The 14,563-nt window shown below is 38.5% G+C and overlaps 1 protein-coding gene across 1 annotated transcript in view; it reads right to left on the bottom strand.

The window, feature by feature from the left end:
• The window catches only part of AKAP7 (A-kinase anchoring protein 7), a 143,206-nt gene that overhangs the window by 41,476 nt on the left and 87,167 nt on the right, over positions 1-14,563 (bottom strand).

Genomic DNA, 14,563 nt, shown 5'->3' with positions numbered 1-14,563 from the left:
ACTTCCTAGCAAGGCACACACACACCAATTAACCAAGAGGTGGAAGGATGATCGTGAAAACTTTCTGTGGTTCTAGATGCAGGATGCCTATTTTCATTCCCCTCTGAACAAGAAGAGAACGCAGTTTGGAAAAATAAAAGCTGTCCATTCTTTTTTTTATGTTAAACATTATTTTGTGCATTAAAGAAATATTTGTAGTCAACACTCTTCATTGAAAAAAGCGAGTAAGTCCTAGCATTCCCTAATCACCAACATCGATGTTGCCATAAAACCTTTAGAAAGAGAAAGCCAGAGGTTTGAATCCCAGATCTGCCAGGTATTAGCAGTTCTGAAATAATGACCTCTTTGTCAGAGTTTGGATTAACCTCCTCTGTAAGACCTGAAAATCAGGTTAAGTTCATTATAAAGTTTTTAACTTGTTGTGGCAAAGTAGATAGTGTTTGGGAGGAAGGAAAGAGGCAGAGAACAGATTACTATAGCTGTTTGCACCTCCGTCTTTTCAGCACCAGCCAGGAATCTCTCCGCCTCCTGTTGCAATCTCCTGTCTCTGGGCTGCCATCTTGAGTTACTGCTTATACATGTGGACTCGGAGCCAAAAGGCCCCTCCCTGACATGTAGCACTCAGGGGACAGTACGCTGTAATGAACCCTACACCAGCTTCACTTTATTAATTAATTCTTACTGGCACTACTTCTAACAACATGCAATTAAGAATATCAGTTACAGAATCTACCTCGGGATATCCTGCAGTCTAAGGGGAAAATACATATAATATCAGATATACATATGTGTAATGTCCAAGATTTTTTTTCATAAGCATTAAGAATGAACCAACCAGGGGCGCCTGGGTGGCTCAGTGGGTTAAGCCTCTGCCTTTGGCTCAGATCATGATCTCGGGACTCTCTGCTCAGCGGGGAGCCTGCTTCCCCCTCCCCCTCTGCCTGCCCCTCTGCCTCCTTGTGATCTCTCTCTCTCTCTCCCTGTCAAATAAATAAACAAAATCCTAAAAAAAAAAAAAAAAAAAGAATGAACCAACCATAATACAAGATTAGGAAAACAACTGAAAAATTCAAGACAGGTATTTTTAAACTGGCTTTGAATTGTGCAAATGATTAGCATATCATTTAACCTCAAGGAGAGGATGGAGTCTGGTTTCCTCTCACTCAGGACTTTCTCTGTTATGGAAGGCTATAGTTTCATACCTTAGGTCACAGCTAGTCTCAGCCCAGGATTTCCAGGAATGGTCTTCACGTTGCATATTTTTATGTTTTTTTTTTTTTTTTCAATAAAGATGATTCATTAAATATACAATTAAATGTAATTTCCCTTCTATAGATTTCTTAAGAGTTTCCATATACCGGGGCGCCTGGGTGGCTCAGTGGGTTAAGCCACTGCCTTCGGCTCAGGTCATGATCTCAGGGTCCTGGGATCGAGCCCCACATCGGGCTCTCTGCTCAGCCGGGAGCCTGCTTTCCCCTCTGCCTGCCTCTCTGCCTACTTGTGATCTCTCTCTCTCTGTCACATAAAAAAATTAAATTTAATTTAAAAAAAAAAAAAAAAAAAAAAAAAAAAAAAAAAAAAAAAGAGTTTCCATATACCCAAATTTTCAACTCCAAAGAACAGAAACATTCATATGTCTGGATTTTTGTTTGTTTGTTTGAAAAACAAACCATACATAAGGTGCAAATACTGGTGAAAAAACTGATTATTTTTTTCCCCCACCATCACATGCCCCCTTCCTCAAAGTTGAATAGGACCTAGAAAGTAGTCATCATTTACCCAATTGTTCGGGAATACAACAGTCTGTAACTGACTTGAATAGCACAAGATACAAGCCCCTCCTCCCCCTCCCCTATCTCGCAAAAACAATCAAGTAGTAAGCTGACCAAGGATAAATGCTAAGATTTTCTGGAACTTACTATAAGCCAGGGTCTTGCTAAGTGCTTTGTATTTACTCTCATTTCATCCCTACCACAGTTCTGTGAGGTAGGTGGTATTTCTACCCTCTTTTGACTGATGGAAAAAGTTGAGTTCAGAAAATAAACTAAGCCAAAACCTCTCAGAGAATATGGGCCAATAATGGGATTTGAACTCACTTTGCCTGGCTGTACAGACCCTGAGCTCCTCAGCCCAGAGTTCTGTATTATTAAACACTATTTGTATGTGATATCGGGTATATACCTTATGAGACAGCTTACTACAATATTGAATAATGCACATAAAAACAGCTATTCAATGAAGATCAATGGTAATATGTTTAAATGTCTTGGTTTCTCATATTTTGCCACCAAATTCCTTTATTCATAGGGCATGAGTAATATAACCCTATGAAGGCAGATCCCTTATAGGAGCTGGAGCCTAGCTCTGCTCCCTGCCAAGCTGTGGGGTAGCCTTCCTCTAGGGCACAGAAATGCCAGAATGGCCCCTGAAAGCATTCACCTTCCAGGAAAAATAGCAACTTACATCAGTCGTGAGGAATCCCTGAGAATATTAATGGGATTTGGTTAGAGGATTAACAGACTCTTTTCAGTCATAAAGAGAGATCTACCATAACTAGGAGAAGATTTTAAAAAGAAGTTAACCCATGGGGGGGGGGGGGGTCTGGGGGGTTCAGTCGTTAAGCATCTGCCTTGGGCTCAGGTCATAATCCCAGGGTCCTGGGATCCAGCCCTGCATTGGGCTCCCTGCTCAGCAGGAAGCCTGCTTCTCCCTCTCCTACTCCCCTTGCTTGTGTTCTCTCTCTTGCTATCTCTGTCAAATAAATAAAATCTTTAGAAAGAAAAAAAAAAAAAAAGAACTTAACCTGAATGCGAAAACCTGACATGATATCATGTTCATAACTTTAAAGCTATCACCTCTTCACGTTTTCTTTTCTCCCAGGCCTAACTATGAACAAATCATGGTTGAGACAGACACCTGTCTGCTACAGTTGCTTGGACCGTTGTTATAATGGTTAAAATAGGAGGAAGGAAGCTAAACAGTATGAAGGAGTGCCTGCTGCCTCCTCTCCATGTGCTTTGGTCAGCTCTGAAAATACTGCCCCTGAAGGAAAAAGAGAATTCTTAAGTATGACCAAAACTCTATTCTCTGTATCACTGGGTGGCATTATTTTCAATTTGAAAACACATATACTTGGATTTTGGAGCAACATCACTATATAAAAGTCTGACTCAATGTAAAGAACAAATCCTACTGTAAGACTCTGAATCTGTAGAACTGTCCAGATTACCGCCTCTTCTGAGACCTCCAATTCATTAATAAAAGGAAATCTGCAATTGACAACTTACAGAAACACAAGAGAAAGAAATGAAAAAAGCAAATACTCCTTTATTAAAAAGAGTAGAGAGAAAGAGGACATTAAATCATGAAGTGTAAAGAGATGGAAAAAATCCTTTATCCCTCCAAATTCTAGAACCAAGCCCTTAGGAAATATGCCTTTAAGCACAAGAGACACACTTCAGTTAGATTTCATCATACAGCAGGTGGCATGCTTATGGAAACTGTTATGCTAAGAAATGTCACAGTTTCAGGGAAAATGTATGTAAGTTCACGAAATGCTTGACAATTGATGAAAACACAACTTATAAAAATTGGATTGTTTTGGAATATATCCCAATTTTTTATGTTTACATCGGGGTACCAAAGACTATCTGGGCCTTAAGAACGTTGGATGCACATACTCAATATTGTATCCTGTTTCTCTATGTTCTTGTAAAACCAAATTTCAATTCTCAATAATCAATCCACAAAGCATCTATCAACCAGACCCAATAAATGCTCCTTTCCTCTCTACCTAGTGCTACATCTTTGCAGCCATTTTGTAACCAAAGGGCAAAGTTCTGAAGCTACCTGATTAAATATTGATCTTTGAAAGTTGTTCTTATGAATGTCTGTCTATAAGAAAAAGAGGTTGAGAAAGTCATAACTGAAAAACGTCAATGATTATCTGTAAATCTCACTGGTAAAGGCCTATTTTTAATTACCAGGTAAAAGCATCTTGATCTAACTGTGAAATTTGGGAACCAAGAATATTTTTTTACCATTATTCCTCTGTTAGTCATACTTTCAGCAAAGACTTTTTATTTCTCCTTCCAGTGTTTTGTTTTTTTCTAACGCTGAAAGTTAGAAGTATTTGTATTTGAAACTGCCAGGTGCTATAGAATTTCAGTATGTAATTAAAGGGAAAATGTGCTTTTTAAAACACAAGGAGAAAAACACAATTTACCATGCACAGCATATGTGCATTTAGGGAAGAGGAGGAAACAAGCAGATAACTAGAGTTAAAAAGAAGTCCTTCTTGACCAGTTTGTCATAGTCTCTTCCAAATCCCTGCAGTGCATGTCTGCCTAGTGCCAATTTTCAGATGCTTTCTCCATGTTTATTATGAGGATCTTCTCCTCTTCTTCTTCTTCTTCTTTTTTTTTAAGATTTATTTACTTCTTTGGACGGGGGTGGGTGGGGAGCACAAGCAGGAGGGGCAGAGGGAAAGAGAGAGAGAATCTCAAGCAGACTCCCTGCAGAGTGCGCAGCCTGACGGGGCCTCGATATCCTGACCCTGAGATCATGACCTGAGCCAAAACCAAGAACCTGATGCTCAACCGACCACGCTTCCCAGGCTCCCGTGGTCAGTTATTTTCTATGTGCATGGCCCAGCCTTTAACAATGTATGTCACTGCGGTCCTTCCCTTAATTGGTAAGAAATAAAGTAGGGAGGAGAATTTATTTTCCTGCTCAGAGAACAGACAGCAGTAGAGCTCTTGAGGTAGGAGGCTGGAGGATGGGCTGACAGGTTACATTACCTGCTTGAAGCCCTCCGATTTATATTATACCACTTAGTCAATTCAATTTGCTTCTGGCCACTATTTATTAAACACTTAGTGTGTGCTAAGATGATAATCACAATGGCTCTTGAGGTGAGGTTCATGAAAACACAACTCATAAAAACTGGAGTACAAGGAGTACTCCAAAGTAAGTACAACCAAAGGAAGTGAGAGAGAAAGCCAGAGCCAGAGCTGTAGCCGGCAGAAATCTGTAGGCATGTGCTCATGGGGGCAGGAGGGGCATCACCTTATGGTAAATCCCATTGTTCGGTTTTTATTAAGGCAAGGCAGGAAGAGGAGAACAAAGGCGAACAACAGTCATCTATTCTAGTTAGCTGCCGTTCATTCTTGCTTTTATACTCTGTCCTTCTTTTCAGGTATTAACAATGAAATCATAAAAACCGACGGGAATTACTTAACTCAAGGACAAGTTATATGATTGGATGTTAAAACCTTTAAAAAAAAAAAAAAGCAAAAGCAAAGAATGTACTTAATCTGCTGGCCAGTATTTGTATTATCTAACAGGGCTGCCTTCTTATTCAACTGCTTTTAATCCTTTAATGCCTTGAGACTTTCTGAGGGAAAGCATCATCCTTCATAGCAGGAAAAAAATGTATTTCAGAAAAGCTAATAGGACCAAATGAGTAGATTCTGTTTGCAATTTAACAATGTAAACTACACAAATTTGGTTGTATACTTTCTAATGTACTGGGGGTTTTTCACAGTTCCTAATTATTCTTTATCTGGGAAATCCCCAATCTGTATTTAGCTCAAAAATGCTCCACTGTTTGACCTTGGACGAGACAACAGTCACATTTCCTGCTATATAAAGGATTGGAAGACCTCAAATGAAAGGTGCTTTAATAACTCAGTGCACTACTATGAAAGGGTTTTTTTTTTCCTCTAATAACAGTGAAAGGGATGAGGAAGAATGAAAATAAATCCCCAAAATAACAAAAAGAAAATTCACTTATACTAGATGAAAGACAGTGAAATCATGACTGGTTTTGGCAGGTCTCAGTATCCGTCCTGATCTACCGTGGCCCAGGGTAACATTCATCTGATATACTGTGTCAGTATTCATTTTGTGTATGGGCACTTTTAACAACATTTGACAACAGTTATTTAAATGCCCATAAAACCAGGGCACCTGGCTGGCTCAGTCCAGAGAGCAGGTGACTCTCAATCTTGGGGTGGTGAGTTTAAGCCCCATATCGGGAATAGAGATTACTAAAATCAATCACTCAATAAACAAAACTAAACAAACAAAAAAAGAAGTTGAAATACACATAAAACCAAAATACTGATGATGTAGAAAACAAAGGCAAAAAAATGTAGATAAAATTAAGTGTCCTTACACCTTTGCAGCCTCCCATTGACAAGTAGTTGGGATAGGCAAAGCCACATTCCTCAAGGAACTCACACCTGCCTTAATGTTAATGCTTTGCTAGAGGCAAAAAGCAACCTAACCTTGGCATTAGCCAGACCTCCAGGATCCTTTAAAGCCTCTTTAACACAGGAAAATCCTTTTGGAAACTTCCTTTATCTCTGCCCCTCCCCACTTAGAAGTATATAATCAATAGCTCCTCACAATCCCAGTGCCACTCTTTCTGCCCACAGGTCCTATCCTGTGCTTTAATAAAACCAGCTTTTTATAAACCCTTTTATAAAGCCTGTGCTTTAATAAAACCACATCTCAAGATTTCTTTCCTGACCGTTCACTCCTAAACCCCAACATCACATCACTATGACTATTTTCTGTTAATACATTTATTTCATAATCCAGATGTGTATCCAATGGGCAGCACTCAGCAGCAAGTAACAAAAAACTCTTGATCCAAATGGTTAAAAAAATAAAGAGATTCATCATTTCCTATAATCAGAGATGGAATGACTTTAGGGTTAGTTAATTCAGTGGCTTAACAAGATCAAGATTCACCTTTCTAGTCTCCCATACAGTGTACATATGTTTGTAGTCACCTACTGTCCCCGTGGTTAAGACGGCCACTAACTCCTGGCATCACATCACAATTTCCAACTAAAAGAGGATGTTCTCTTCCCTATGAATCTCTAAGTCTCAGCCAAAACACTATTTTCTGAGTTCTCATGTAGATATCCCTTCAAATATCAGAAATGGGTCACATGCCACTTCCTAATCACTGGCAAGAACAGAACCAGTCACCAGCAGGACCAAAACCAGGCCCATATGCCCTGAAGTTCGCCAACTCGCGGGGAATGCAGGGCCCTGCCAACAGAGAATGAGGAGGGCAAGAAAATGGATTCATAACAGGCAAACCACTAGTGTTGCCAGTGGTCAATTAAAATTAGCAAAGTTATCGAAAGGGTCAATAAACAGTTTTGTATAGCAGAAAAGGGAAAAAGCCTTAAAAAGTAAATAATTGAGAAGAATGCCATGCCAGTAAAAAACAAACAGAAAAGCAAAAACAATCACCTGTGGATAAACGTACGGCACACTTAAATATCGAATGTGTAGTTGGGAGAACCAGTATCAAAACCATTAACTGCCTTTCTCCCCAACCTTACTATGCTAAGATTGACTTCTTAAATAAAAGCTTTTGCTTTGATCAGAGCCGTTAGCAAGGAAAGTAGTTTTGGCACTATGGCTCCCTGGTATGAAATATAAAATTTATGATGATCAAAAGCAGTTGCTTTTACTCATAGCCAGAAGCAAGTCAAAATAGTCACCTGGTTACCCTCGTCAGCGGAAGATCAAGTAGAACCACAGTGAATAAAATGACAAAATGTAGTTCTGTTAGCGACAGTTAGTGTTCTAGGTACTTTATATAAAATGTTTTCAAGTTAGATAAAATAGTCAAGGATTTTAATGAGTTAACGAAAAGAAACAGAGAATTTCAATTTCATAAAGGGAAATGAGTATACTCAGTTTCTTCAGCTCTCATGGTCCCTGTTTTTTACCAGAACAAGTTTCTCAGTAAAAGAAGGAAACTTGCATAGGGAAGTTTTTCCTTTCCTTTCCTTTCTGCCATTGTTGTCCAGATTCCATATACCACGATGAAATAATAATCAGATGTGTCATATTTGCTGAACCAATTCCATCACGATTTATTCAAGGCTCTTGCTGTCAGATCTCCTTCCTTCCTTTGTAATAGTTTTCTTGGGTAACTCGTTGCAAAACTAGCCTGCAGTCCCGGGTTTCCAGTATCCCTCAATTACTTCATTCATAGCAACAGCTTTAACTGTGATCCTAATGCCACTGAATCCCAAATTTATCTCTCAGGTAGGTCATCTATGTCCCACACCTCCCTCCGGAATGTCACTTGACTGGGCCACAGATGTTTCAATATGTCTAAAATCAAACTCATCCCCCTGTCACCAAAATGTTTTCTCTTTTGTCCCTTATGTTGGTGGAGGGCACTACCGTCAACCTAGCTGTCAAACCCCAAATACGGGAGCCATCCGAGAGCTCTCCCCGTCTTTCATAATCTGCTGCAAACCTGAAAAGAGACTGATTTCTCCTGCCTACCCAGATCTGCAGGTACACCCCTCTTTTTCCTCCCCTGCCAGTGCTAACTGTGCACCATCTTCAGGACCTGCCTAGCATAGTGCCGCAGTCTCCTCACTCATCTTGCTGATTCAGTCCCCTGTTCTCCCCACCATCGGGCTTTTACACTACTAACAGAGTGGCCTTTCTAAGGCACAAATCTGAGCGTGTCATTTGGAGCTCCAAAATTTTGGAAGGCTCCCATTTCTTACAAAATTAGATCTGAATTAAGATCTGCAGGATAGGTAATTCACATGCACTGAGTGCATTATTTACACTCCTCTGGGAAGCTACTCAGCCTGGAAAACACCTCCCTTTCACCTGTCCTCCTTCCCACATTCTCACTTTCTACCGTTATCCCTCTTCAGTGCAGCCTTCCCTGAGTGCAGCCTTCCCTGATAATCCCAGGCTGAATTACAAGCACACTCAGTTGGTTCCCATTAACTTACAGTCATTATCACCTTCAATTGTGATTATTTGCATGACTTGGCACTGGAATGTAAACTCAGAGAGTACAGTCCTTGTTGGCCCACCTTTGATCTTCAATATATAACATAATGCTTGGCGCTTGGTAGATATTCAAATATCTGTTCAGTAAATTGCACAAATAAAATACAACAAAATGTGTTTGTGTGCACAGCTAGCAGCTCTTCAAATGCCCCGAAGGAGCTAGCCTGATAGCTCAGGCAATATTGAATCCCAAGTTCACTCCACCAACAGCCAAGAGCCGTTTTACTCACCACAGTCATACTCCCCTCCCTTCCAATTCCTGTTTTAAGAGTAAATAGAGAACAAAAGAATATAGCAGAATTGGATTTTTAGACGAGCTGGACAATGAGAACGTTGTTGTCTTCCAATTAGTCAGATGTGATAATAATTAAAGTTTAGTTCCGGCAAAAACTAAAGTACAACAATTTAACATAAAATAGAGAAGTTGGGAATGATAACGATGGAAGAAATTTTCATGAGCTCGCTCAGACCTCCAGCTTAGATGACTCACAAATGATACTCTCTCTTGCACTTTAAAGGATGGGTCAGTAAAGACATTTAACAAATCCCTTAACACCCTGTCCCAGTGTTTAACAATCAATCTTTTAGAGTCCAAAGTTTCTCTAATTCCTAAAATAGTACATTCCCAGTAAAGATTAAAAAGAATTCACTTTTTTTTCCTTATACTAACCCTTCCTTAAGTCACTCTTTAGCCTCTTTGTCCTAGGCTTAAGAATTCTATACACATTAGGGTGCCTGGGTAGAACACTCGGTTTAGTGACTGACTCTTGGTTTCCATTCAGGTCGTGATCCCGGGGTCATGAGATTGAGCCCCACACTGGGCTCCGTGCTCAGCGTGAAGTCTGAGTAAGACTCTCCTTCCCTGTCCCCTGCTCGCTTGCTCTCTCTCTTCCTCTCTCTAAAATAAATAAAATCTAAAAAAAAAAAAAAAAGAATTCTACAAACACTTTGTAATAAACACAACAATAATAACGGATACCAGTTAGCGAATGCTGAGTGTCAAGTGAGGCACCATGCTAAGTGCTTTTCGTGCATTATCTCATTCGACCCTCATGAGTTAACCATCATTATTAACCCCATCTCACAGATGGGTTTGGGGTCCTGAAGTAATGTGTGCAAGGAAACCAAGCTGGGAAGTGGCAGTGACCATTACGACAAGGTCTGTCTCACTTGAAGAACTTCTGGGTCACTGCGCCTTTCCCTCTGTAGCACGTGCACTGTCTCTCCACTGTTCTGCATCCTAATTCCTTAGTGCCTCACTGAAATGGAGATGAACTTCATGAGTTTTTACATATTTGTCTCTTGTGATTTCATCACATCATCAAATTGGGTTTTTTCTAAATAACATTACATTAAAGAGCAGAGACTGCTAACTTTGTTGTGTTTTTCCTAAATCTAGGAAAAAATAAAGCTAAGGTTTCTATCTTTGTAGTTACATATGTAAATTACATATAAATATATATGCAATCTAAAATATTACATAAATACATAAATCAAAAGCACATGATATATATCCATGCACTTTTATTTTTTAAGTGCACCAATATTAATCACAGGCCATTAAAGGAAAGCATTAAGAGTAACACAAGTCTATAATTACCTGAAGTGGGTGTTCTGATGTTAGAAACTCAAGAACACCATTGCTATAAGTATTCTGATATGACTAGCACAGCTATTAATATGAGTTACTAACATTTTTATAAGATTATTATGTTAGGCACTGTGCTAAACACCTTTAGAGTATTAACTAATGTGGTGAAAAGTTTATTCAGAGTCAATTAGGCAATGTGATGGGTTAGTTAGCCATAACTTTTGGCAACTGGAAGGGCCTCCTAACACTAGTTTTATTGTACATCTGAATGCCTTTGTTTGACCACAGATTGGATTTGCACTCCAATATTATCATTCATGTAGTGGTTTTTTTTTCTTAGAAATTCAATATTTACTTTCATATTTCCTTTTTTTAAGAGATTTTATTTACTTATTTGACACAGAGAGAGAAAGCACACACAAGCAGGGGAAGAGGCAGGCAGAGGAAGAAGCAGTCCCCCTGATGAGCAAGGAGCCCGCTGGGGGACTCGATTCTAAGACCCTGGGATCATGGCCTGAGCTGAAGGCAGACGCTTAACCGACTAAACCACCCAGGCATTGTTATATTCATATTTCCTAAAATACACCAAAGGCTCTACAAATAAATCATAAAATAACATAAATTACTATTGTATCATGCTAGCACTGATGCTTAATTTGTCAGATCGTTAAATTTACCACAGAACACTGCTCCTTTAATATGTAAAGTTCTTACAGCATCTAATATAAATCATAAGGTTTGAAATCAGGCCAACAGATGGCTGCATTTTCAAAATAGCCTGAGCCACAGCTACCACTTTGTATTAGCATCAAGATTAATAGCTGATACACCAGTTAAAATACAGTAAGCCATCACTAAGATTAATTTTCTCAGTTACTTAATTCTGAGACTTCCTAACTCAGGCAAATATAAAGAAATGAGCTGAGAGTTCCAATTATCAGATGCTTTTTATTTTCACTAAAGGCATATAGTAATGAAATCTCAAACATTTTCTTTTAGAAGACATGTTTCACCAAAGAAACATTTAAGAGGTGGACAATTAGATTACAAAAAGGAACAACATGGGCATCTGAGTAATTTTAACATATCAAAGGTTCTACTTTTTCAAGAGCTTTCTGCTTTCTAGGCAGGATGACACAGTCCCAGTTAAATCTGGACAGTCTTGGCTTTCTTCTTCTTTTTTTTTAAATCCTAGCCTAGCACACTCACAAGGGCACATTTAAATGACAAATTACATGGTCATTCAATTTCTGTGGCAGGAAGTAAATAATTTATAATACTCTGTACTCAGCAATTATTAATTTCCTTGATAATTTTGAACAGAGGAAATTTCCAACTGTTAAAGTTTTCAAGTGAAAAAAAATGTACAGTTTTCTCAGATGATAAACTGTCTTTTCACTTCTCCTCCCCTAACATGCTCAAAATAGATTCATCTTAATTGGTCTAAGCAGAGATGAAACTTTCTTAATCATCTTCCCTGTCAGCCTGAGCAAAAGAAAACAAGACAAACTTTTTGGTCCTGCCCACTACAAAAGAGACCTTTTATATTACAGAATATCAATTTCAAATAATAATGACTTTTAAATGAGTCATTCGTATACACTACTGTCAGCCTGGGGTATTTTTGTACTTCTTACCTTTTTACCACAGAAAGCTCAAATGGAAATTAAAGAGAAATGGAGAAAAAACTAGATAACTGTGCAGCTACCAAAATTAATTTGTTTGAAGAAAAGGCTGGAAATGCTGATCAAAATTAAGTTTGGAGAGGGGCGCCTGGGTGACTCAGTCCATTAAACGTCCAACTCTTGATTCCGGCTCAGGTTATGATCTCAGTGTCACGAGATTGAGCCCCGTGTCATGCTCCGCCTGCACCGTGTGTGGAGCCTGCTCAAGATTCTCTCTTTCTCTTTCCCTCTCCTTCTTTCTCTCCCCCCCACCACCGTTGTTCATGCTTGCATACACACGTGCGCACTTGCATGCTTGTGCTTACTCGCTCTCTCCCTCTCTCTCTCTCTCTCTCTCTCTATATATATATGTTTACACATATATATATAAATTAAGCTTGGAGAGTTGTCTAAGGATTAAATCTTTTCATGGTTTTCTTGGACCATGAACTGAAGCAGTAAATTGTATACATTTTGGCTTCAGGACCACTTTACACTCTTAAAAATTTCTAATAATCTCCCCATCTTCCTTCCCACTCAAAGAGCTTTGGTTTATGTGGGCTACTGTTTATCAGTATTTACTATGTTCAAAATTAAAACAGAATTTTCTGAAAATTTACTAATTCATTTCAAAACATCACAAACCTATTATGATAAATAAAATATTACCATTAAGAACATTTGTATGAGCGACAACTATATTTTAAGTAAAAGTTTTTACAGTGAGAAGAATGGCATTAATTTACTTTTTTTGCAATTTCCTTTAATGTCTGGCATAATCAAAGACAGTTTTATCCTCTTGTCTGATTCTGCATTCAATCTGTTGTAATATATGGTTTCATTTCCAGCCTAAGGAAAATCTAGCCACACATAGATACAATTTTTTTTTTTTAGATACAAATTTTTAAAAGGAGGGGAAAATAATAGCCTTTTCAGAAAATCATGGATATTACACCAAAACACAAGTTGTATTTTCTTAAAGTTTAGTTGCAATGCAATATGAAATCTTAAAATTTTGGACTTTTCTTACTCTTTACACTCAAATCTTCTGGTATCTTGAACTTTCAGTAGATCTTTTATCTATCCATGTCTTGTAACACATACTGTTCATTTAAAAAATACAGAGTTATGTGGCTCTTCCATATTTTGACACACTTCTTAACACAACATCAAAAAACAAAACAAAAGTAAACACACTAGGGATGCCTGAGTGGCTCAGTAAGTTGAGTGTCTGACTCTTAATCTTGGCTCAGGTCTTGATCCCAGGGTTGTGAGTTCAAGCCCTATATTGTGCTCCATGCTGGGCATGGAGCCTACTTAAAACAAAAACAAATACAAAACCACCTTGGGCCAATCATTAATATCACCCATAGATTGACAAGGGGCCCTAGTAAACTTCTAGGGGTGACGGAAATGGTCAGGATCTTGATGGTGATAATGGTTTCACAGTTGTATCTTTATGTTAAAAACTCATCAAAATATACACTTTAAATATGTACAGTGTTGTATATAATATGTACCTCAGTAAAATAAAAGTAGTATGACAAAAGAAAAGAAACTAGGAAAATGGAGTTCATTATTCTACTCTGTGCTATTTTGGCTATGAAATTTTCCATAATAAAAAGTGGGGGAAAGTCTCAAAGCTTTAAAAAAAAAAAACTGTTGGGGCGCCTGGGTGGCTCAGTGGGTTAAAGCCTCTGCCTTCGGCTCAGGTCATGATCCCAGGGTCCTGGGATCGAGCCCCACGTCCGGCTCTCTGCTCCGCTGGGAGCCTGCTTCCTCCTCTCTCTCTGTCTGCCTCTCTGCCTACTTGTGATCTCTATCTATCAAATGAATAAATAAAATCTAAAACAAAAAGAAAAAAAAAACTGTCAAACTCATGGTAACAAATTAGAGCTTTCCAAAATTCTTATTTTTGCCTGAAAGCTTGAATTTTATCATTAGTAGTAAATAATGTCAGATGCCCCTGATGTGACAAGTGTATTTTAAAGAAAATGCCAGCCCAATACCCAAATGTGAAAATGATAACTTGTGAGTCATTTTTTAGGAAAAAAAATGCTGTTCCCAAAAAGAAAGTGGTTACTTTAGCTTGTAACTTAAACAATGACACTAGTGCTTTTCCTCCTGCTTCTATATGCAGAAGTGCTTCATGCACACTTCTCATTTTCATTAACAAAATACGAAAAAAGACACATACAGAGACAAATCAAATACAAATAATAGATTTTAATACTCAGCAAGAACATTTTTACATGAAATTGTCTTTTTTTTCTTTTTTAATTGCAACTGCCTTGACTCATTCTGGCCACACACACCATTGCTTTTGCACTGTTAGTATAAATGTTAACTCAGAGGAAAAGGCAAATGTCTTAGCATTATCATAAAAATAGTTTGCCCTCACAGATCTTAAGTATCCTTGGGACCACCAGGGATCCATGGACCAAACTTTGTGAAC

This window comes from Lutra lutra, chromosome 6 (genome assembly GCF_902655055.1).
Source record: "Lutra lutra chromosome 6, mLutLut1.2, whole genome shotgun sequence".
In the NCBI taxonomy this organism is placed as follows: Eukaryota; Metazoa; Chordata; class Mammalia; order Carnivora; family Mustelidae; genus Lutra; species Lutra lutra.
Note: the sequence above shows the minus strand (reverse complement) of the source record. Positions and strands in the feature narration are given on the sequence as shown.